This window comes from Bos taurus, chromosome 11, assembly GCF_002263795.3.
Source record: "Bos taurus isolate L1 Dominette 01449 registration number 42190680 breed Hereford chromosome 11, ARS-UCD2.0, whole genome shotgun sequence".
NCBI classification, from domain to species: Eukaryota; Metazoa; Chordata; class Mammalia; order Artiodactyla; family Bovidae; genus Bos; species Bos taurus.
Window position 1 is genome coordinate 15,693,052 of NC_037338.1, and position 16,148 is coordinate 15,709,199.

Below are 16,148 nucleotides of genomic sequence, written 5' to 3' on the forward strand. Positions count from 1 at the left end.
TTATAGAGAAAAGAAGCTATAAACTTAATTGCATGGAATTAGTAAAATATCTGTATCCAAATAAACTAAAATGAATAGGAAATACATTTACAAAGATATTTTCATCATAAAGACAAAATCTTAAATCTATTATCTATAAAAACCATCATTGAAATAATTTTAAAAATCATTAAGATTTTATGGGATAGGTAAAATATAAAGATAGTTAAAACAGTAAAAAAAAAAAAAAACTACAGGAAGTGTTAGAAATCTTTAGTAAATAGTTGCATGAAGAATCAACATTGTGATAAAGTAACCTGATTGCATGTAGAATATTACAGCTTAGAAGTTATTCTGAAACTGTTAAACTGGTGCTAATATTAAAGAACAAAATCCAGTTTTGGCAAGATGTGAATTTGGATATATGTTCATACACGGCTATTGATGTTAATAGTTGATAAACTCTTATTTAGAGGATTCATCTATTGATGTACTGAGAAGTTCCGTGTCTCCTCATTGAGTACTGGGAGTGGAGTAGTGAATGAAATAACATGCAGTATATGCAACAACCCATTCCTCGCTTGTTGCGTGGGTTTTGTTTCCCCTTTTATTTTTAAAAAGATTGTTGGCTTTGCTGCATGCAGGCTTTCTTTAGTTGCAGCAAGTGGGGGCCACTCTTCATTGAGGTTCCAGGACTTCTCATTGCAGTGGCTTCTCTTGCAGAGTGTGGGCTCTAGGTGTGCGGTCTTCAGTAGCTCCGGTGTGTGGGCTCAGTAGTTGTGGCACATGGGTTTAGTTGCTCTGAAGCATGTGGGGATCCTCCAAGCCCAGGGATTGAACCGGTGTCTCTTGGATTGCAAGGCAGAGTCTTATTTTCTGGACCACTAGGGAAGCCCCTGGTTTCCCCTTTTATATGTTCCCATCATATCCTAATCAGGGAGTTAACGCTGATGGCTAACCTTTGCTGCGTACTTACTATGTGCTGAGTGCTTTGAATAAATGACTTCATTCAAGACACACAACAACCGTATGAGCTGGGTTCAGTTTTTATGCTCATTTCATAGGTGAAGAAATGAGGGGCAGAGAAATGCTAAATAACTTGCCTATGATCATATCACTAAGAAATGATGAAACTGGCATCCACACCCCCTTGAGATCTAATTCCAGGCCCTTGTTCTTACTGCTTATGCTCCTTGTCCTCCCTGTGATAAGACGGTTACATTGGTTTAATTGGTTCATATGTTTTTCTGGTTGATGGTATCACCTAGCACATTGCCTGTTACCTAATAAGTGGTTGCTCAATATTAGTTGAATGCATAAGGAAAGAATTACTAAGAAGGATGAAACGATGTGCTTGAGGATGTTCCTTGCAGCTTTATCTGTAAGAGTTAAAAAGAAATTCAGACAATCTAAACAAATAAAAAAGGAATGGTTATGTAATTTACCATCTGTCTGCTTAGGGAGATATTTTGTAGCTCTTTAGGCTCTATATCAATTTATAACATGGGACAGTATCTTGGCTATATAGGGACAAAAGAATACAAATGTGAGATGTGGTGATCCACACCATAACCTGGATGTCCCTCTAGGCATCAGCTTATGGGATATAGATAATATAATGATGATAATAAACACAAATTATGCTAGCTCCAGACCCTTGCCTACTTACACAGAAACTTCATCCCTACTGCAACTCTTGGGAGAATACCTAAGGATCACCAAGGGTTCTCCCTCCTCCCCACCCAGTGCTGGTGAGCTGCACATCACAAACCATCTGCCCAGGTCTTTCTTTCCAGACCCTTCAAGACCCACTGCAGATGAAGCCCCAAGAGGGAGGTCCTCACTCCGCCCTTTGAAGGTCCCTCCCCAGAACACCCAGCACAGTGCCCTGCCTGACCTTGCTTCACGCTCAGGGAGAGGTGGTTGATAACCTGTAGAACTGGGAGAATAACCCTTTTTCTAACCCTGTCCTCCTCCTGGGCCCCAAACCAAGATTCTCCTCATGCCCAGAGTCTCACAAAGATGATGATACAGCAGAAGGGAAGAGCCAGGCGGGGGGCAGAGATTTTGGTTTGCTTGGTTTGTTGACATTTGCCATGGGCTTAGAACAGTACTTGCTATGGCAGACATAGAAGAAAACTTCACTGAATGAGCCGATACCACTTTTTGAGCTTCAGGCCTTCCTTTCTCACCTCACGGGAATGGAGGGGGACAGTGATGTATCAGCAGATTGCAGTAGCACTTTCTGCAGTCGTGAAAGGGGTCTTTGTGCTGTCCACAAGCACTATTCGATTCTTTTTTCATTCCACTGTTTTTGACTTTGTTCTGAGTCTTCCTCTGATGTCTGTGCATCCTTCTTTTTTTTTTTTAAAAAAAAAAAAAGAAGCCCTGATATGTTTCAGCTCATGTATTTCAACCCTTGGAGGATTTTGTGAATGTACCTCATCTACAACTGGCCAGATCTCCATCTAAGTTAGGTTTTGCCCCATTTGCACATCTGGTGACCAGTTATGAAAACTGATTCTGTGGAAGAAGAAAGGAAGACTTGGGACAAGACCATGTGGTGAGACTCGAAGGATACCTCTTGGTCTTTCCATCATAAGATCTATGTGGAAAAGAGCACTGGATCAGGGTTTAGGAAGCATGGGCTCAATCCCATGTCTGTCACAATCTGGTCCTGAAACCTAAGCACACACAATCTCTGTAGCTCACTCTTTGGTGAATACAGTGATTGAATTAGGTTAGTTCAGATCAGATCAGATCAGTCACTCAGTCGTGTCCGACTCTTTGTGACCCCATGAATCGCAGCACGGCAGGCCTCCCTGTCCATCACCAACTCCCGGAGTTCACTCAGACTCACGTCCATCGAGTCAGTGATGCCATCCAGCCATCTCATCCTCTGTCGTCCCCTTCTCCTCTGCCCCCAATCCCTCTCAGCATCAGGGTCTTTTCCAATGAATCAACTCTTTGCACTCGGTGGCCAAAGTACTGGAGTTTCAGCTTCAGCATCATTCCTTCCAAAGAAATCCCAGGGCTGATCTCCTTCAGAATGGACTGGTTAGATCTCCTTGCAGTCCAAGGGACTCTCAAGAGTCTTCTCCAACACCACAGTTCAAAAGCATCAATTCTTCAGCACTCAGCCTTCTTCACAGTCCAACTCTCACATCCATATGTGACCACAGGAAAAACCATAGCCTTGACTAGACGAACCTTTGTTGGCAAAGTAATGTCTCTGCTTTTCAATATGCTATCTAGGTTGGTCATAACTTTCCTTCCAAGGAGTAAGCGTCTTTTAATTTCATGGCTGCTGTCACCATCTACAGTGATTTTGGAGCCCAGAAAAATAAAGTCTGACACTGTTTCCCCATCTATTTCCCATGAAGTGGTGGGACCAGATGTCATGATCTTCGTTTTCTGAATGTTGAACTTTAAGCCAACTTTTTCACTCTCCACTTTCACTTTCATCAAGAGGCTTTTGAGTTCCTCTTCACTTTCTGCCATAAGGGTGATGTCATCTGCATATCTGAGGTTATTGATATTTCTCCTGGCAATCTTGATTCCAGCTTGTGTTTCTTCCAGTCCAGCATTTCTCATGATGTACTCTGCGTATAAGTTAAATAAACAGGGTGACAATATACAGCCTTGATGAACTCCTTTTCCTATTTAGAACCACTCTGTTGTTCCATGTCCAGTTCTAATTGTTGCTTCCTGACCTGCATACAAATTTCTCAAGAGGCAGGTCAGGTGGTCTGGTATTCCCATCTCTTTCAGAATTTTCCACAGTTTACTGTGATCCACACAGTCAAAGGCTTTGGCATAGTCAATAAAGCAGAAATAGATGTTTTTCTGGAACTCTCTTGCTTTTTCCATGATCCAGCGGATGTTGGCAATTTGATCTCTGGTTCCTCTGCCTTTTCTAAAACCAGCTTGAACATCTGCAAGTTCACATATTGCTGAAGCCTGGCTTGGAGAATTTTGAGCATTACTTTACTAGTGTGTGAGATGAGTGTAATTGTGCAGTAGTTTGAGCATTCTTTGGCATTGCCTTTCTTTGGGATTGGAATGAAAACTGACCTTTTCCAGTCCTGTGGCCACTGCTGAGTTTTCCAAATGTGCTGGCATATTGAGTGTAGCACTTTCACAGCATCATCTTTCAGGATGTGAAATAGCTCAACTGGAATTCCATCACCTCCACTAGCTTTGTTCGTAGTGATGCTTTCTAAGGCCCACTTGACTTCACATTCCAGGATGTCTGGCTCTAGGTCAGTGATCACACCATCGTGATTATCTGGGTCGTGAAGATCTCCTTTTTAGCACCTTTAGCACGGTAATGCTTTATGGAACATAGTTTGAAAACTACCGCTTTAGTACAAAAGGTCCCCAGTTTACAGGGGTTCAGCTTACCTGATGATGATTCAGAAGCCATGTGGATTTGGTTGAAGCTGTACTTTGAATTTTGATCTTTTTCCTGAGCTAACGATAAGTGCTAGGATCCTCTCTCATGAGGCTTGGCAGTGGCAGCCACTGCGTTTCCAGTAGTCATACCATCGTGAGGGTAAACCACCAATATACACATAACCCTCTTCTGTACACATGCAACCATTCTGTTTTTCATTTCAGTACAGTATTTAATCAGTACATGAGGTAGTCAACACTTCATTATAAAATAGGCTTGTTAGATGATGTTGCCTAATTATAAGTGTTCTGAGAGCATTTAAGGTAGACAAAGCTCAGCTAGGATGGTTGCTAGGTTAGATGTATTAAATGCATTGTTGACTTTTGATATTATAGATGGGTTTATTGGGACATAACCACAATGTAAGCTAAAGAAGTCCTGTGTATGCTTAAGTTAAACAGCATCAGAAAGCAATGAGGAGTGTTACAAGAGATAAATGCTGCCTTTTTTTCCATCTTGAATTTTTAGGGAATTAATGGCAACATTTTTTTATGTTGAGTTTTTGTCTGCAAAAGGCTGTGCTATGAAATACGGGAGCAGTACAAAGAAGAAAAAGCATTATGGTCCCTTTCCTTCTATATTTAAAATCCAGTAGGAGGAAGAGAAAAATAATTATAATACAAGGCAAATTGATAAATGACATAGAAATTATTAAGTATTAGATGCTCCCTCCATGTTTGCAAGTGCTTCTAGGCTTCTTCCTATTCAGTATCTCCCTTTCTTTGGAGGAAAGTTTCTTTATTGGAGGCCATATTTAGACCAGACTTGAAAGGGCTGCAGGAATTAGGATGTGCTGTGAAGTCAGGAGGTTGAGTGCCATTAGCTATGTGCTCTCAAGTTAGATATGTATGTCGAGGTTTTTTTTTAATTACTCTTTTTAAAAATACATATTTATTTGGCTGTACCAGGTCTTATTTGCAGTATGAAGGCTCTTTAGTTGCAGCTTGTGAACTGACTGCGGCATGTAGAATCTAGTTCCCTGACCAGGGGTGGAATCCCAGGCCCCTTGCATTGGGAGTGTGGCAGAGTCTTAGCCACGGGACCACCAGGGAAGTCTCTATGTCAAGGTTTTGACTCAGCAAATATTTTAAAATGATAAATTTAGATTAATCTCTAATCCTATCCCGATGGCTCAAGAATAAATAAATAACAAGCAGGTAATAATTAATTTAATGAGTATGAACTTGATTCTCCAGACCAAGTTTGCAAATTATAGTGGTGCAGTACATTTTTTTAAACTTATTTTTAATATCATATATAACTTAAGTGGTATTGTTTTTTGAGAAAGCATTTTGCAATGATATTAAAGAAAATGCCCTGCTACAATAGCTAAAATGACGTCGTTTCTCTGAAGATAGTTGCAGTGATACCACTGTAAAAGGTATAGTCTTTAGGGATGAAGCATGGCATCGTTTTTATAAAACCTATCTCCCTGTCCATTAGTCTACAGCTCTATCACTTCCCCCATTATGTTCACGTAATGCTTTCAAGTGAGGTCAGCTTTTCATAAACATTTGGGCATTTTATAAACTGCTTTGTCGCTAAGTAGGCAACTGATGTTTGAATCAGTGTCTGACTATACATTAAAATAAAAAGAAAGCACATCATGTGGCAAATTAACCCCAGCCCCTTCTACATAAATTACAAGTGACTGCATATGTATTTGTTCCTTTTAAAGAATTTATATTGTGTCAGTCACATTAGGTGAGATGAGGAAATCTGAATTTCACTCTCCTACCTTGTCTAGAGTTTTGAGAACCATAATTATAGAAATAGGAAAGAACCTGTGGATTATGTCATTGAACCACCCCCCTTTTGCAGAGGCAGGCACAGTAATCCACAAAATGAAATGACTTGCCTCAGTCTCCCAAGGTGTATGGGATTGATGTGTTTACTCTGCAACCTGAAGATGTTGTTGTGTTATTCCTAAAGGCTAAAGAGCCCTAGGTTTGGGAATTACTGAGAGCAAGCCTCTATGGATGAAGGGTATAAAGTAGAATTTTATGATTTGCTTGATATGGAAGGCTCCCAGAAAGAAAGTATTAGTTGCTCAGTCATGTCCGATTCTTCGTGACCCCATGGACTCTAGCCTACCAGGGTACTTTATCCATGGGATTTCCTAGGCAAGAATACTGGAGTGGGTAGCCATTTCCTTCTCCAGGAGATCTTTCCAACCTGGGGATTGAACCCAGGTCTATCCACATGGCAAGCAGATTCTTTACTGTCCTGAACCACCTGGGAACCCCAGAAAGCTCCCTAGGTTATGCAAAATATAAAACTGGATCAAATGAGATAGCCCACAGCTATGGTGAGGTTGATGATCTGTGAGCAGAAAGCCATAAACAAAGTGGAGATGGTGAATGGCTTCATCCCAAATTGGAAGCTCTGGTGAGCGTGTGGGTGGTAGGGCTTCCTATCGCCCCTGTTATAAACAGAACGTACTATCCAAGCATTTGCTAATGCACACCAGCATTAAAAATTAGATTCGTGGGGTTTTTGTTTGTATTAAGGTTTGCATTTGTTGAAATGTGTATTTCCTTTCATTCTAGTCCAGTATAGTATTTGATAGATGGGGATGGGATGCAAATGATCATCTTAATTTACAGAGCAAGTAAAACATAGATTGTGGTGGGTGCATTTTTAGCTTTTAGGAAAGCATTTTTCCCTTGCCCCAAGACTTTGGACTCTTTCTTCCCCCTTTTACGTGTACTATGACAAACATTAGTCTCATGTCTCACACATTAAGAAAACAGTCCTCTTACTGAAAACAATTGAGATGTATTCTCCCACAGCTCTGGGGACCAGAAAGTCAAAGTCAAGGTGTAGAGGGCCGCCCTCCTCCTGGAGGCTTAGGAGGAGAGTCCCTTTCTTGACTCTTCCCAATTCTCATGGCTGTCAATGCTCCCTGACTTCTGGCTGCATCATTTCCATCTCTTCCTCTGTCATATTGCTTCTTCCTCTTTAGCCAAATTGCTCTGGACCTCATTCTTAAAAGGACTTTGTCATTGAAATGAGAGGTCAGTTGGATAAGTCAGGTTAAGTGCCTCCTCTCAGAAATTCTAGTCACATTTGTTTTACTCATCTACCACCTGAAGTAATATTCACAGATTCTGGGTGTTCACAGGACATGGGCATATCTTTCAGGAGACCACCATTCAGCCCACTGTGATTATGATGTGCATAGATAATCAATAAAAAGAATTTTTTTAAAGTCATCTTACCGTAGAGAGTCATTATCTATTTGAGTCTTAAATTAAGAATTTAACTTCAGTCTGGCTAAATAGTTATTCAGAAATTTAAAATGAGGTCCAGGAACTAACTCAAAGCCAAGTTCACAGTGCACATTTCACATACATACAATAGGTGATTCTATTTAACCTTACTTACCTTTGTCCTTTCTCTTCTCCTGGTTCTGTCTTTTGTACGTCTTAATCTATCCTGGTCCTGAGTTTTAACTTACATTTTTCCTGTTTTAATGGTATCTGCTATTATGTGTGTTAAGTCACTTCAGTCATGTCTGACTCTTTACGACCCTGTGGACTGTTGCCTGGGAGGCTCCACTGTCTATGAGGATTCTCCAGGTGAGAATACTAGAATGGGTTGCCATGCCTTCCTCCTGGGCATCTTCCTGACCCAGAGATTGAACCCATGTCTCCTGCGGCTCCTGCAGGGCAGGTGGCCTTTTTACCGCTGGGAAGGCTTTATAGGCAGCCCTATATTTTCTTGGGCTCCAAAATCGCTGCAGATGGTGACTGCAGACATGAAATTAAAAGACGTTTGCTCCTTGAAAGAAAGCTATGACAAACATAGACAGCATATTAAAAAGCAGAGACGTTACTTTACTGACAAAGGTCTGTGTCATCCAAGCTATGGTTTTTCCAGTAGTCACATATCAATGTGAGAGTTGACTATAAAGAAAGTTGAGCACCAAAGAATTGATGCTTTCGAACTGTGGTGTTAGACAAGACTCTTGAGAGTCCCTTGGACTCCAAGGAGTTCAAACCAGTCAATTATAAAGGAAATCAATCCTGAATATTCATTGGAAGCACTGATGCTGAAGCTGAAGCTCCAATACTTTGGCCACCTGATGGGAAGTGCTGACTAGAAAAGACCCTGATGCTGGGAAAGATTAAAGGCAGGAGGAGAAGGAGATGACAGAGGTTGAGATGGTTGGATGGCATCACTGACTCAGTGGACATGAGTTTGAGCAAAACCTGGGAGATGGTGAAGGACAGGGAATCCGGGCATGCTGCAGCCCATGGGGTTGCTAAGAGTCAGACACAACTGAGCGACTGAACAACACCAGCAAATATCCTTCTGGAAAGAAAGAAGAGTCTACTCTGCTCTGTCTCTCCAGCCAGCTTTTCTCACTTTCTGTTTTCCTTTGACATTCCCACCACATCTGCCTCCTTCAGTTTCTGGGCCTTTCTAAACCTTGTCTCACCTTAAGATCTTACCTCCTGTTATTTCTTCTTCTGCAAACACCCTTCTGCCAGTGTTCACATCACTAGATTCTTCTCCTTTCGGGTTTAGGTGCAATGTCACCTCCTTGGACAGGTTGTTCCAGACAACCTGGATCGCAGATGTTTTGTTGGTTCCGTCTGGGACTCCGTTTAAGTTATCAGACAGATAATCAAGAATAGACTCTAAGCAATTTTGGAGCACAGCAATGGTAAATCTCTGCATTCAAAAAAAAAAAAAACCTCAAACTTAGATTTTAGTAAATGCCTACTAATCTCTGTACTTCCTTTCTTGGCTCATGTGTAGGACAGCTCCTCTGTCTTCGCCCCAGAGAGATGTGACCTCTCCATCTTGGCTTTCAGCTTCAGTCGTTTTATTTATTTTTTGATGCAGTGGGGGTAGGAGGTGGGGTGATGCATACTGAATTAAATGGGAAGCATGCAGGTTTTTAAGAAGAGGGACAGGTTCTTAAAATAAGCAATGGTTTTATTTGCAGGGCAGGAATAGTGACACAGACATAGAGAACAGTCTTGTGGATACAGCGCGGCAATTGAGAGAGTAGCACAGAAACATATACATTCAGTTCAGTTCAGTCGCTCAGTCGTGTCTGACTCTTTTCGACCCCATGAATCGCAGCAAGCCAGGCCTCCCTGTCCATCACCAACTCCGGGAGTTCACCCAAACTCATGTCCATCGAGTCAGTGATGCCATCCAGCCATCTCATCCTCTGTCATCCCCTTCTTCTCCTGCCCCCAATCCCTCCCAGCATCAGGGTTTTTTCCAATGAGTCAACTTTTTGCATGAGGTGGCCAAAGTATTGGAGTTTCAGCTTCAGCATCAGTCCTTCCAGTGAACACCCAGAAGTGATCTCCTTTAGGACAGACTGGTTGGATCTCCTTGCAGTCCAAGGGACTCTCAAGAGTCTTCTCGAACACCATAGTTCAAAGGCATCAATTCTTTGGCACTCAGCTTTCTTCACAGTCCAACTCTCACATCCATACGTGACTACTGGAAAAACCATAGCTTTGACTAAATGGACCTTTGTTGGCAAAGTAATATCTCTACTTTTGAATATGCTATCTAGGTTGGTCATAACTTTCCTTCCAAGAAGTAAGCGTCTTTTAATTTCATGGCTGCAGTCACCATCTGCAGTGATTTTGGAGCCCCCCAAAATAAAGTCTGACACTGTTTCCACTATTCCTTATCTATTTCCCATGAAAATGATGGGACCAGATACCATGATCTTTGTTTTCTGAATGTTGAGCTTTAAGCCAACTTTTCACTCTCCTCTTTCACTTTTATCAAGAGGCTTTTTAGTTCCTCTTCACTTTCTGCCATAAAGGTGGTATCATCTGCACATCTGAGGTTATTGATATTTCTCCCGGCAGTCTTGATTCCAGCTTGTGTTTCTTCCAGCCCAGCATTTCTCATGATGTACTCTGCATAGAAGTTAAATAAGCAGGGTGACAATATACAGCCTTGATGTACTCCTTTTCCTATTTGGAACCAGTCTGTTGTTCCATGTCCAGTTCTAACTTCTGCTTCCTGAGAGAGTAGCACAGAAACATATACATTAGCATATGTTAAATAGACAGACAGTGGAAAGGGAGCTCAGCCTGGTGCTCTGTGACAACCTAGAAGGGTGGGAGGTTCAAGAGAGGGGGTACTGATTCGCATTGTTGTATGGCAGAAACCAACACAACATTGTAAAGCAATTATCCTCCAATTAAAAATACATTTAAAAAATGAGCAATGGTTTGCTGCAGTGTTTATTATCTGACATTTTGTTATCTGAAACCTTTAAACGGCTACAGTATTAACCTACTTTCTGGCTGAATAGAATCTGTGGGTATCCTTTAAAAGAGAGTAAGGTAGGTATATTTAGGGGAGAGATAAAGTGATAACTTGAACTTGCTAAAAATATTATTACTTTTCTTTTCACTTTGCAAGGGATAGCAACCAAAACGTTGAACGCCTTTAAGAGAACATTATTCTCCTAATGAGAGACAAGTGGGAAAATGGAAGTAGCTCTTCAAATCAAAATCATGTGTGTGTCTCTTCTACAAAATGACAGATGTAGGTTTTCCTTCAGATGGGAGTTTGCTGTGCTCTGCCTTGACCACAATAACTTGAAACAGTCTGCTGGCGCACAAAGCGAGGGGGTGGGTAGAGGGGCCAGGGTGTTGCTGGGAGTTGCCTTTAGGAAAGTCAAGCACATTCTTAGAGCGCTTTTTGGGGACAAGCAGCTGAAATATTTTTATAGTCAGCTAAGATAACAGGGAAGAATGAGAGTCTAGCTTTTTATAGCCCCAATGTGTCGAAAATTCAGTTTGCCCATATTTGTATACAGATCAGTACCTATTCATTTAAACTAAGTTCCAATTTGTGGCGTAGACTGTGAATATTATCCTCTCAGCCTAGTTTGTTGAGGCCTGCTAGTTTTATGGACCACTGTGAATGGTGGAATGTACCGAAACGCTGGGCATATTTAAATCCTCCAACTTTTTCTTCCAGCCTGGATCCTTTTGCTCATTGTGACCTTTTATATTTGTACCATGAGATGCTTGGAGTGGTTGTCATGAAATCACACTCTTTGGAATATCAGGCTAAAGGCACACATGCCTCTTGTTATTTGCGGTAGGTCCCAGGCGACTGTATGATGCAATGAAGTGAATTATGGTGATGGCCAACAAGATGTCGAGCTCACAAGGTTATGACATTTCTCAGCCAGCATTCTATATTACACCTTCCAGTTATGTGTTCTAAAATATATGCCATAGCTAGACTTACAACTAGCATACCACAGGCTTCTCAAGGCAGCCTTAAAGATAACTTACTCTTTTCCCCCTTCATGTGTTGAGAACGTTTTCTAGAACAGTGGCACCCCAGACTATATATCACCAGGCAATGTTTTGAGAGTGGCACGAACTTTTGAAACAGAAAGAAACTATTCATAGTCAAATCCTTAACTTTTGTAGGGTGATTTTAAATTTGTTTTCTTTGACACAAAAGACTATTTAGCTTTAAAAAGATCAACCTGCCACAAAGGACTCAATGCACAGTGAATGAATTGAGGCAAAGAACTTTAGATTGTAATTTAGATTTTTGTGAAAATGCTGGAACAGGAGAATAAGTATTTTATTTCTCATTCATAAATGGTTATAAATAGTGGCCAGTTACTGGTTAGAATAAGTCAGCAGAAGTGGTTTCTTTTATGACCAGAGAGACACAGGGTTATTGGAGTTCTATTTTGGGATTGTTGCTGTATCCACTTAGACTGGTACTGTTTTTGAAATGTTTGCGTGGAAGCTATCTCCAAGGTTTAAAAATAAATTTAAACAAAGCTAATTAAATTAATTTTAGATTTCAAAATCTACTATTGATACTAGAAATAAACACCAGCTTTGTTAAAAAAAATAAAGATGGTATTTTAGTAAAGGTGATAGGCAGACCTCTTTGCGTGGTGGTGCAGCACCATAAAAATGACCATGGAAGCTATAACTGTGCAAAACAATCTTAATCAATGGAGAAATTACTAGTTCCATTGCCTTAAATTTTTTTTTTTTTTGTCAAAACATTAAAATTCTTTTACTGTAGGTGATGTATGTATAGGGAAAGGGGAAAAAATAGTAGAGGCAATATTTACAAAGTGCCCTATGATTTAAAGTGTTAGAAACACTGAGAATTAAAGTGTTTTATTTCTTTCAGTAGAACTTAAGAGTCTCCTGAATATTTTCACTTTCTTCTGATATACTGTATGATGTGGAGTGAGTATCTTTTCTTTGCCTTAGTGAACCTGTTAGTGAACCTTTCTAAGTTTGAATCAGGTTTCAACAACTCACCTTTGTGCTTTTGAAGTTGTGGAATATCTGAGTTCCGTTAATGTCATTTCCGTGGGACCATCTTTATCCTACATCACAACCACTTTCCAGTTTTATTTCCAGTGTTACCACTTTCTGTTTCTTTGCTGTGCCTACTTTTTTTTTTTTTTTTTTGCCATTTTGATTATACACTTCTGTAAAATGTCATGTGAGTTTGTCCTTGTGAAGTGATGAGGCAACTCAACTACCTGCTTTGCTGTCCGTGTATGAGGGAGGTTCAAGAGAGAGGGGATATATGAACTGAATAGCAGATATGCCAGGATCACTTGCCAACAGACTCTGAAGGAGTGATATGACTGGTTATTGGCCGTGATACACATCTGTTATTTATGTAGTGATTTGTGGACCAAGGAGATAGCAGTGAAGTTACCTAGTTAATATTGTGGCAAATGAAGTTCAGATCATGTTTTTGGGAGACTGGTATTATTTAATTAAACTGTATTAACTGAAATTCATGCATATTGTGCTAAGTCACTTCAGTCATGTCCCATTCTTTGTGACCCCATGGACTGTAGTCTGCCAGGCTTCTCTGTCCATGGGATTCTCCAGGTAAGAATATTGGAGTGGGTTGCCATGTTCTCTTCCAGGGGATCTTCCTGACCCAGGGATCGAGCATACAAAATAAAGTGTGCTTCTATTCCAGTGATAAATTATTTGAGATGCTTGCTCCTTGGAAGAAAAGTTATGACCAACCTAGACAGCATATTAAAAAGCAGAGACATTACTTTACCAACAAAGGTCCATCTATTCAAAGCTATGGTTTTTCCAGTACTCATGTATGGATGAGAGAGTTGGACTATAAAGAAAGCTGAGTGCCGAAAAATTGATGCTTTTGAACTGTGGTGTTGGAGAAGACCCTTGAGAGTCCCTTGGACTGCAAGGAGATCAAACCACCCAATTCTAAAGGAAATCAGTCCTGAATATTCACTGGGAGAACTGATGCTGAAGCTGAAACTCCAATACTTTGGCCACCTGATGCAAAGAACTGATTCGTTGGAAAAGACCCTGATGCTGGGAAAGATTGAAGGCAGGAGGAGAAGGGGGCAACAGAGGACGAGATGGTTGGATGACATCACCAACATGATGGACATGAGTTTGAGTAGGCTCCGGGAGGACAGGGAAGGACAGGGAAGCCTGGCGTGCTGTAGTCCATGAGGTCGTGAAGAGTTGGATACAACTGAGCGACTGAACTGAACTGAACGGACTGAAAATCTTGGCTAGGCATGCACATTAAACTCATCCAGCAGCAAGCTGTTGTTTAGTAGAAATTCAGTTTAGAATTGAACTTGGAATTATGAAGTCTTTGACTCAACCTCAGAGTCAGCTTTAACTCTTCTTCTTACTCAGCACCTCAGTGTAGATTAGACACTTGAGGAAGCGTATTCTAGACCCTATCTTGCATGGACAGTTTTGACTTGATCTGCCCCATAGTCAGACCCTGGACATAGTTCTTGGCAGTCACCTTGGTCATTTTTTTCCAGTTCTTTTCTTTCTCCTTCAGTGTCTTACCTCTTCCTTCACTTCTGTTAACTTCCTGTGTCCTATCTCCACGTTTTACTGATTGCCTGTCTATCATAATATTACTTCATGTTTCTATCAGTTCTTTTTACTGTGATCCTAATCCAAGGGTTTTTCAAGTTGTCTTTCAGTTATTTTAATATTCTCCTATCTGACTTCTCTACTTGGTCACTCTCCTTTCCAGCTAATGCCACATGCCATCACAAGAGTAATTTTCCTGGAAAATTCTCTCCCTGAAGTCTCCAAAATGATTTACTAATTACAGAATAAAATCCAAACTCTTCATCAGACCTTTACCCATTCCCAGAGTTAAGTCTACATCTCCCAGTTTATCACCTGACCCCTCTCCCCAAGGAATCTGGGATTTCAACAACACAGGCTTTCTCATCTTCCAAATTTGCCTACCTCTGGCCTTTTCACACACCATTCTCCTGGGATGCAGTCCTTTCTGTTTTTCTGAATCCCCAGCTTCAAAGACTTATTTCAAGTGAGCTCTTCTGAAAAGTCTATTTTGACTTCCCAGAAATGACTTTTCTCTGAAATTCCATAGAATTTGCATTTTATATTTTCCAGTGTTACTTATTTGTTAATGTGTATTTTTAGTTATCATGTATTATCTAACAGCTCCAGTTAGCTTTTACTTTCTTCTGTAGTACCTGGAATGGTATTTGACAAAGTAGTAGCCATAAATCTGTTCATTCTTTCATCTAGTAATTTTTTTTTGAGCTGCAGCATTTTTTCTAAAAGCTGAGCTACATGTTAGGGGTAAAACATTGAAGTCCCTGACCTCACAGAGCTCTAGTTGAATGGGACATACAGAAACGAAGTCAGAGGATTATAATGCAGTAAGCCAAGGGGCATGATGAACAGTGAATGAGAGCCCATGGAGGCACAGAGGAGAGGCCCAAACCTAGATGAGGGGTAACTGGAAATGCTTCCAGGAAGTGAGGTTTAAGCAGAATCTAAAAGGTGAGTAGAAGTTAGGTGGGCAAACGGGGAGGGTGTTGGGAAGCAAATGGAAAGAGTGTTCCAGGCCAAGGATGCAGGGTAGATAAAACATGAGGAGGGGTGAGAGAGCCCTGTCCACTCAGGAATCAAATTCAAAGTAGCTGAATTGTAGGAAATGATGTTTAGAGAAAATAGGATCTCTATGATGAGAAAGATGTGGGCATATTTGATAAATGTTTAGAAGGCAGGGCCTGGAGAACTGGATATTTGAGTGGTTTGAGAGGACCCTCAGATTTCTGTTAAGCATCCCTCAGTGAATGGGGGATGTTAGGGGGAAGATGATCCTGTTCCAAGTGGGACATTGTAAGTTTGAGATGTCTATAGAAGATGTACAGGATGTAGACAGTGTGGAGCGCAGAAGAAAGCTTTGGCTCAGAAATATGGTTTTGAGTGACATCATCATATGGTAGGATGAAATCAGAAAGTGTAGGGTTAGTGAAGCAGAAGATTTTGAGACCAAATCTTGAAGCACATCTGTGTTTAAAGGATAAGGAAAGAGTGGAGTTTGCAAAGAATAGCAAGAGACAGTAGACAAAGGGGAAAGAGCAAACTAGGTGGGTGAGATGTCACAGAAGCTAAGGGAAGACTGAAATCCAACCAATGGATTTAGCAATGTGGAGACCATTAGTGACCTGAGTAAGAGGAGTTTCAGTGTAGGAGAGGTATGGGAAAAGGGAACACACACAAAGAAGGGAATACAACTTGGTGCTGGCTAGCTAGTAGTGAGCAGAGAAGTGAGCAGATAATTCTTTTGCAAAGTTTGGTCATGGAGGAGAGGATTGAAGCAGAGTAGAAGCTGAAAGAGAATGGAGTTGAGAGACTTATTTTTTAAGCTGCTGGAAATA

General features: G+C 40.8%; 1 protein-coding gene across 15 annotated transcripts in view; it reads left to right on the plus strand.

Moving 5' to 3' along the window:
• The window catches only part of LTBP1 (latent transforming growth factor beta binding protein 1), a 456,484-nt gene that overhangs the window by 219,423 nt on the left and 220,913 nt on the right, over positions 1-16,148 (plus strand). The gene's annotated exons all lie outside the window — the stretch shown is intronic.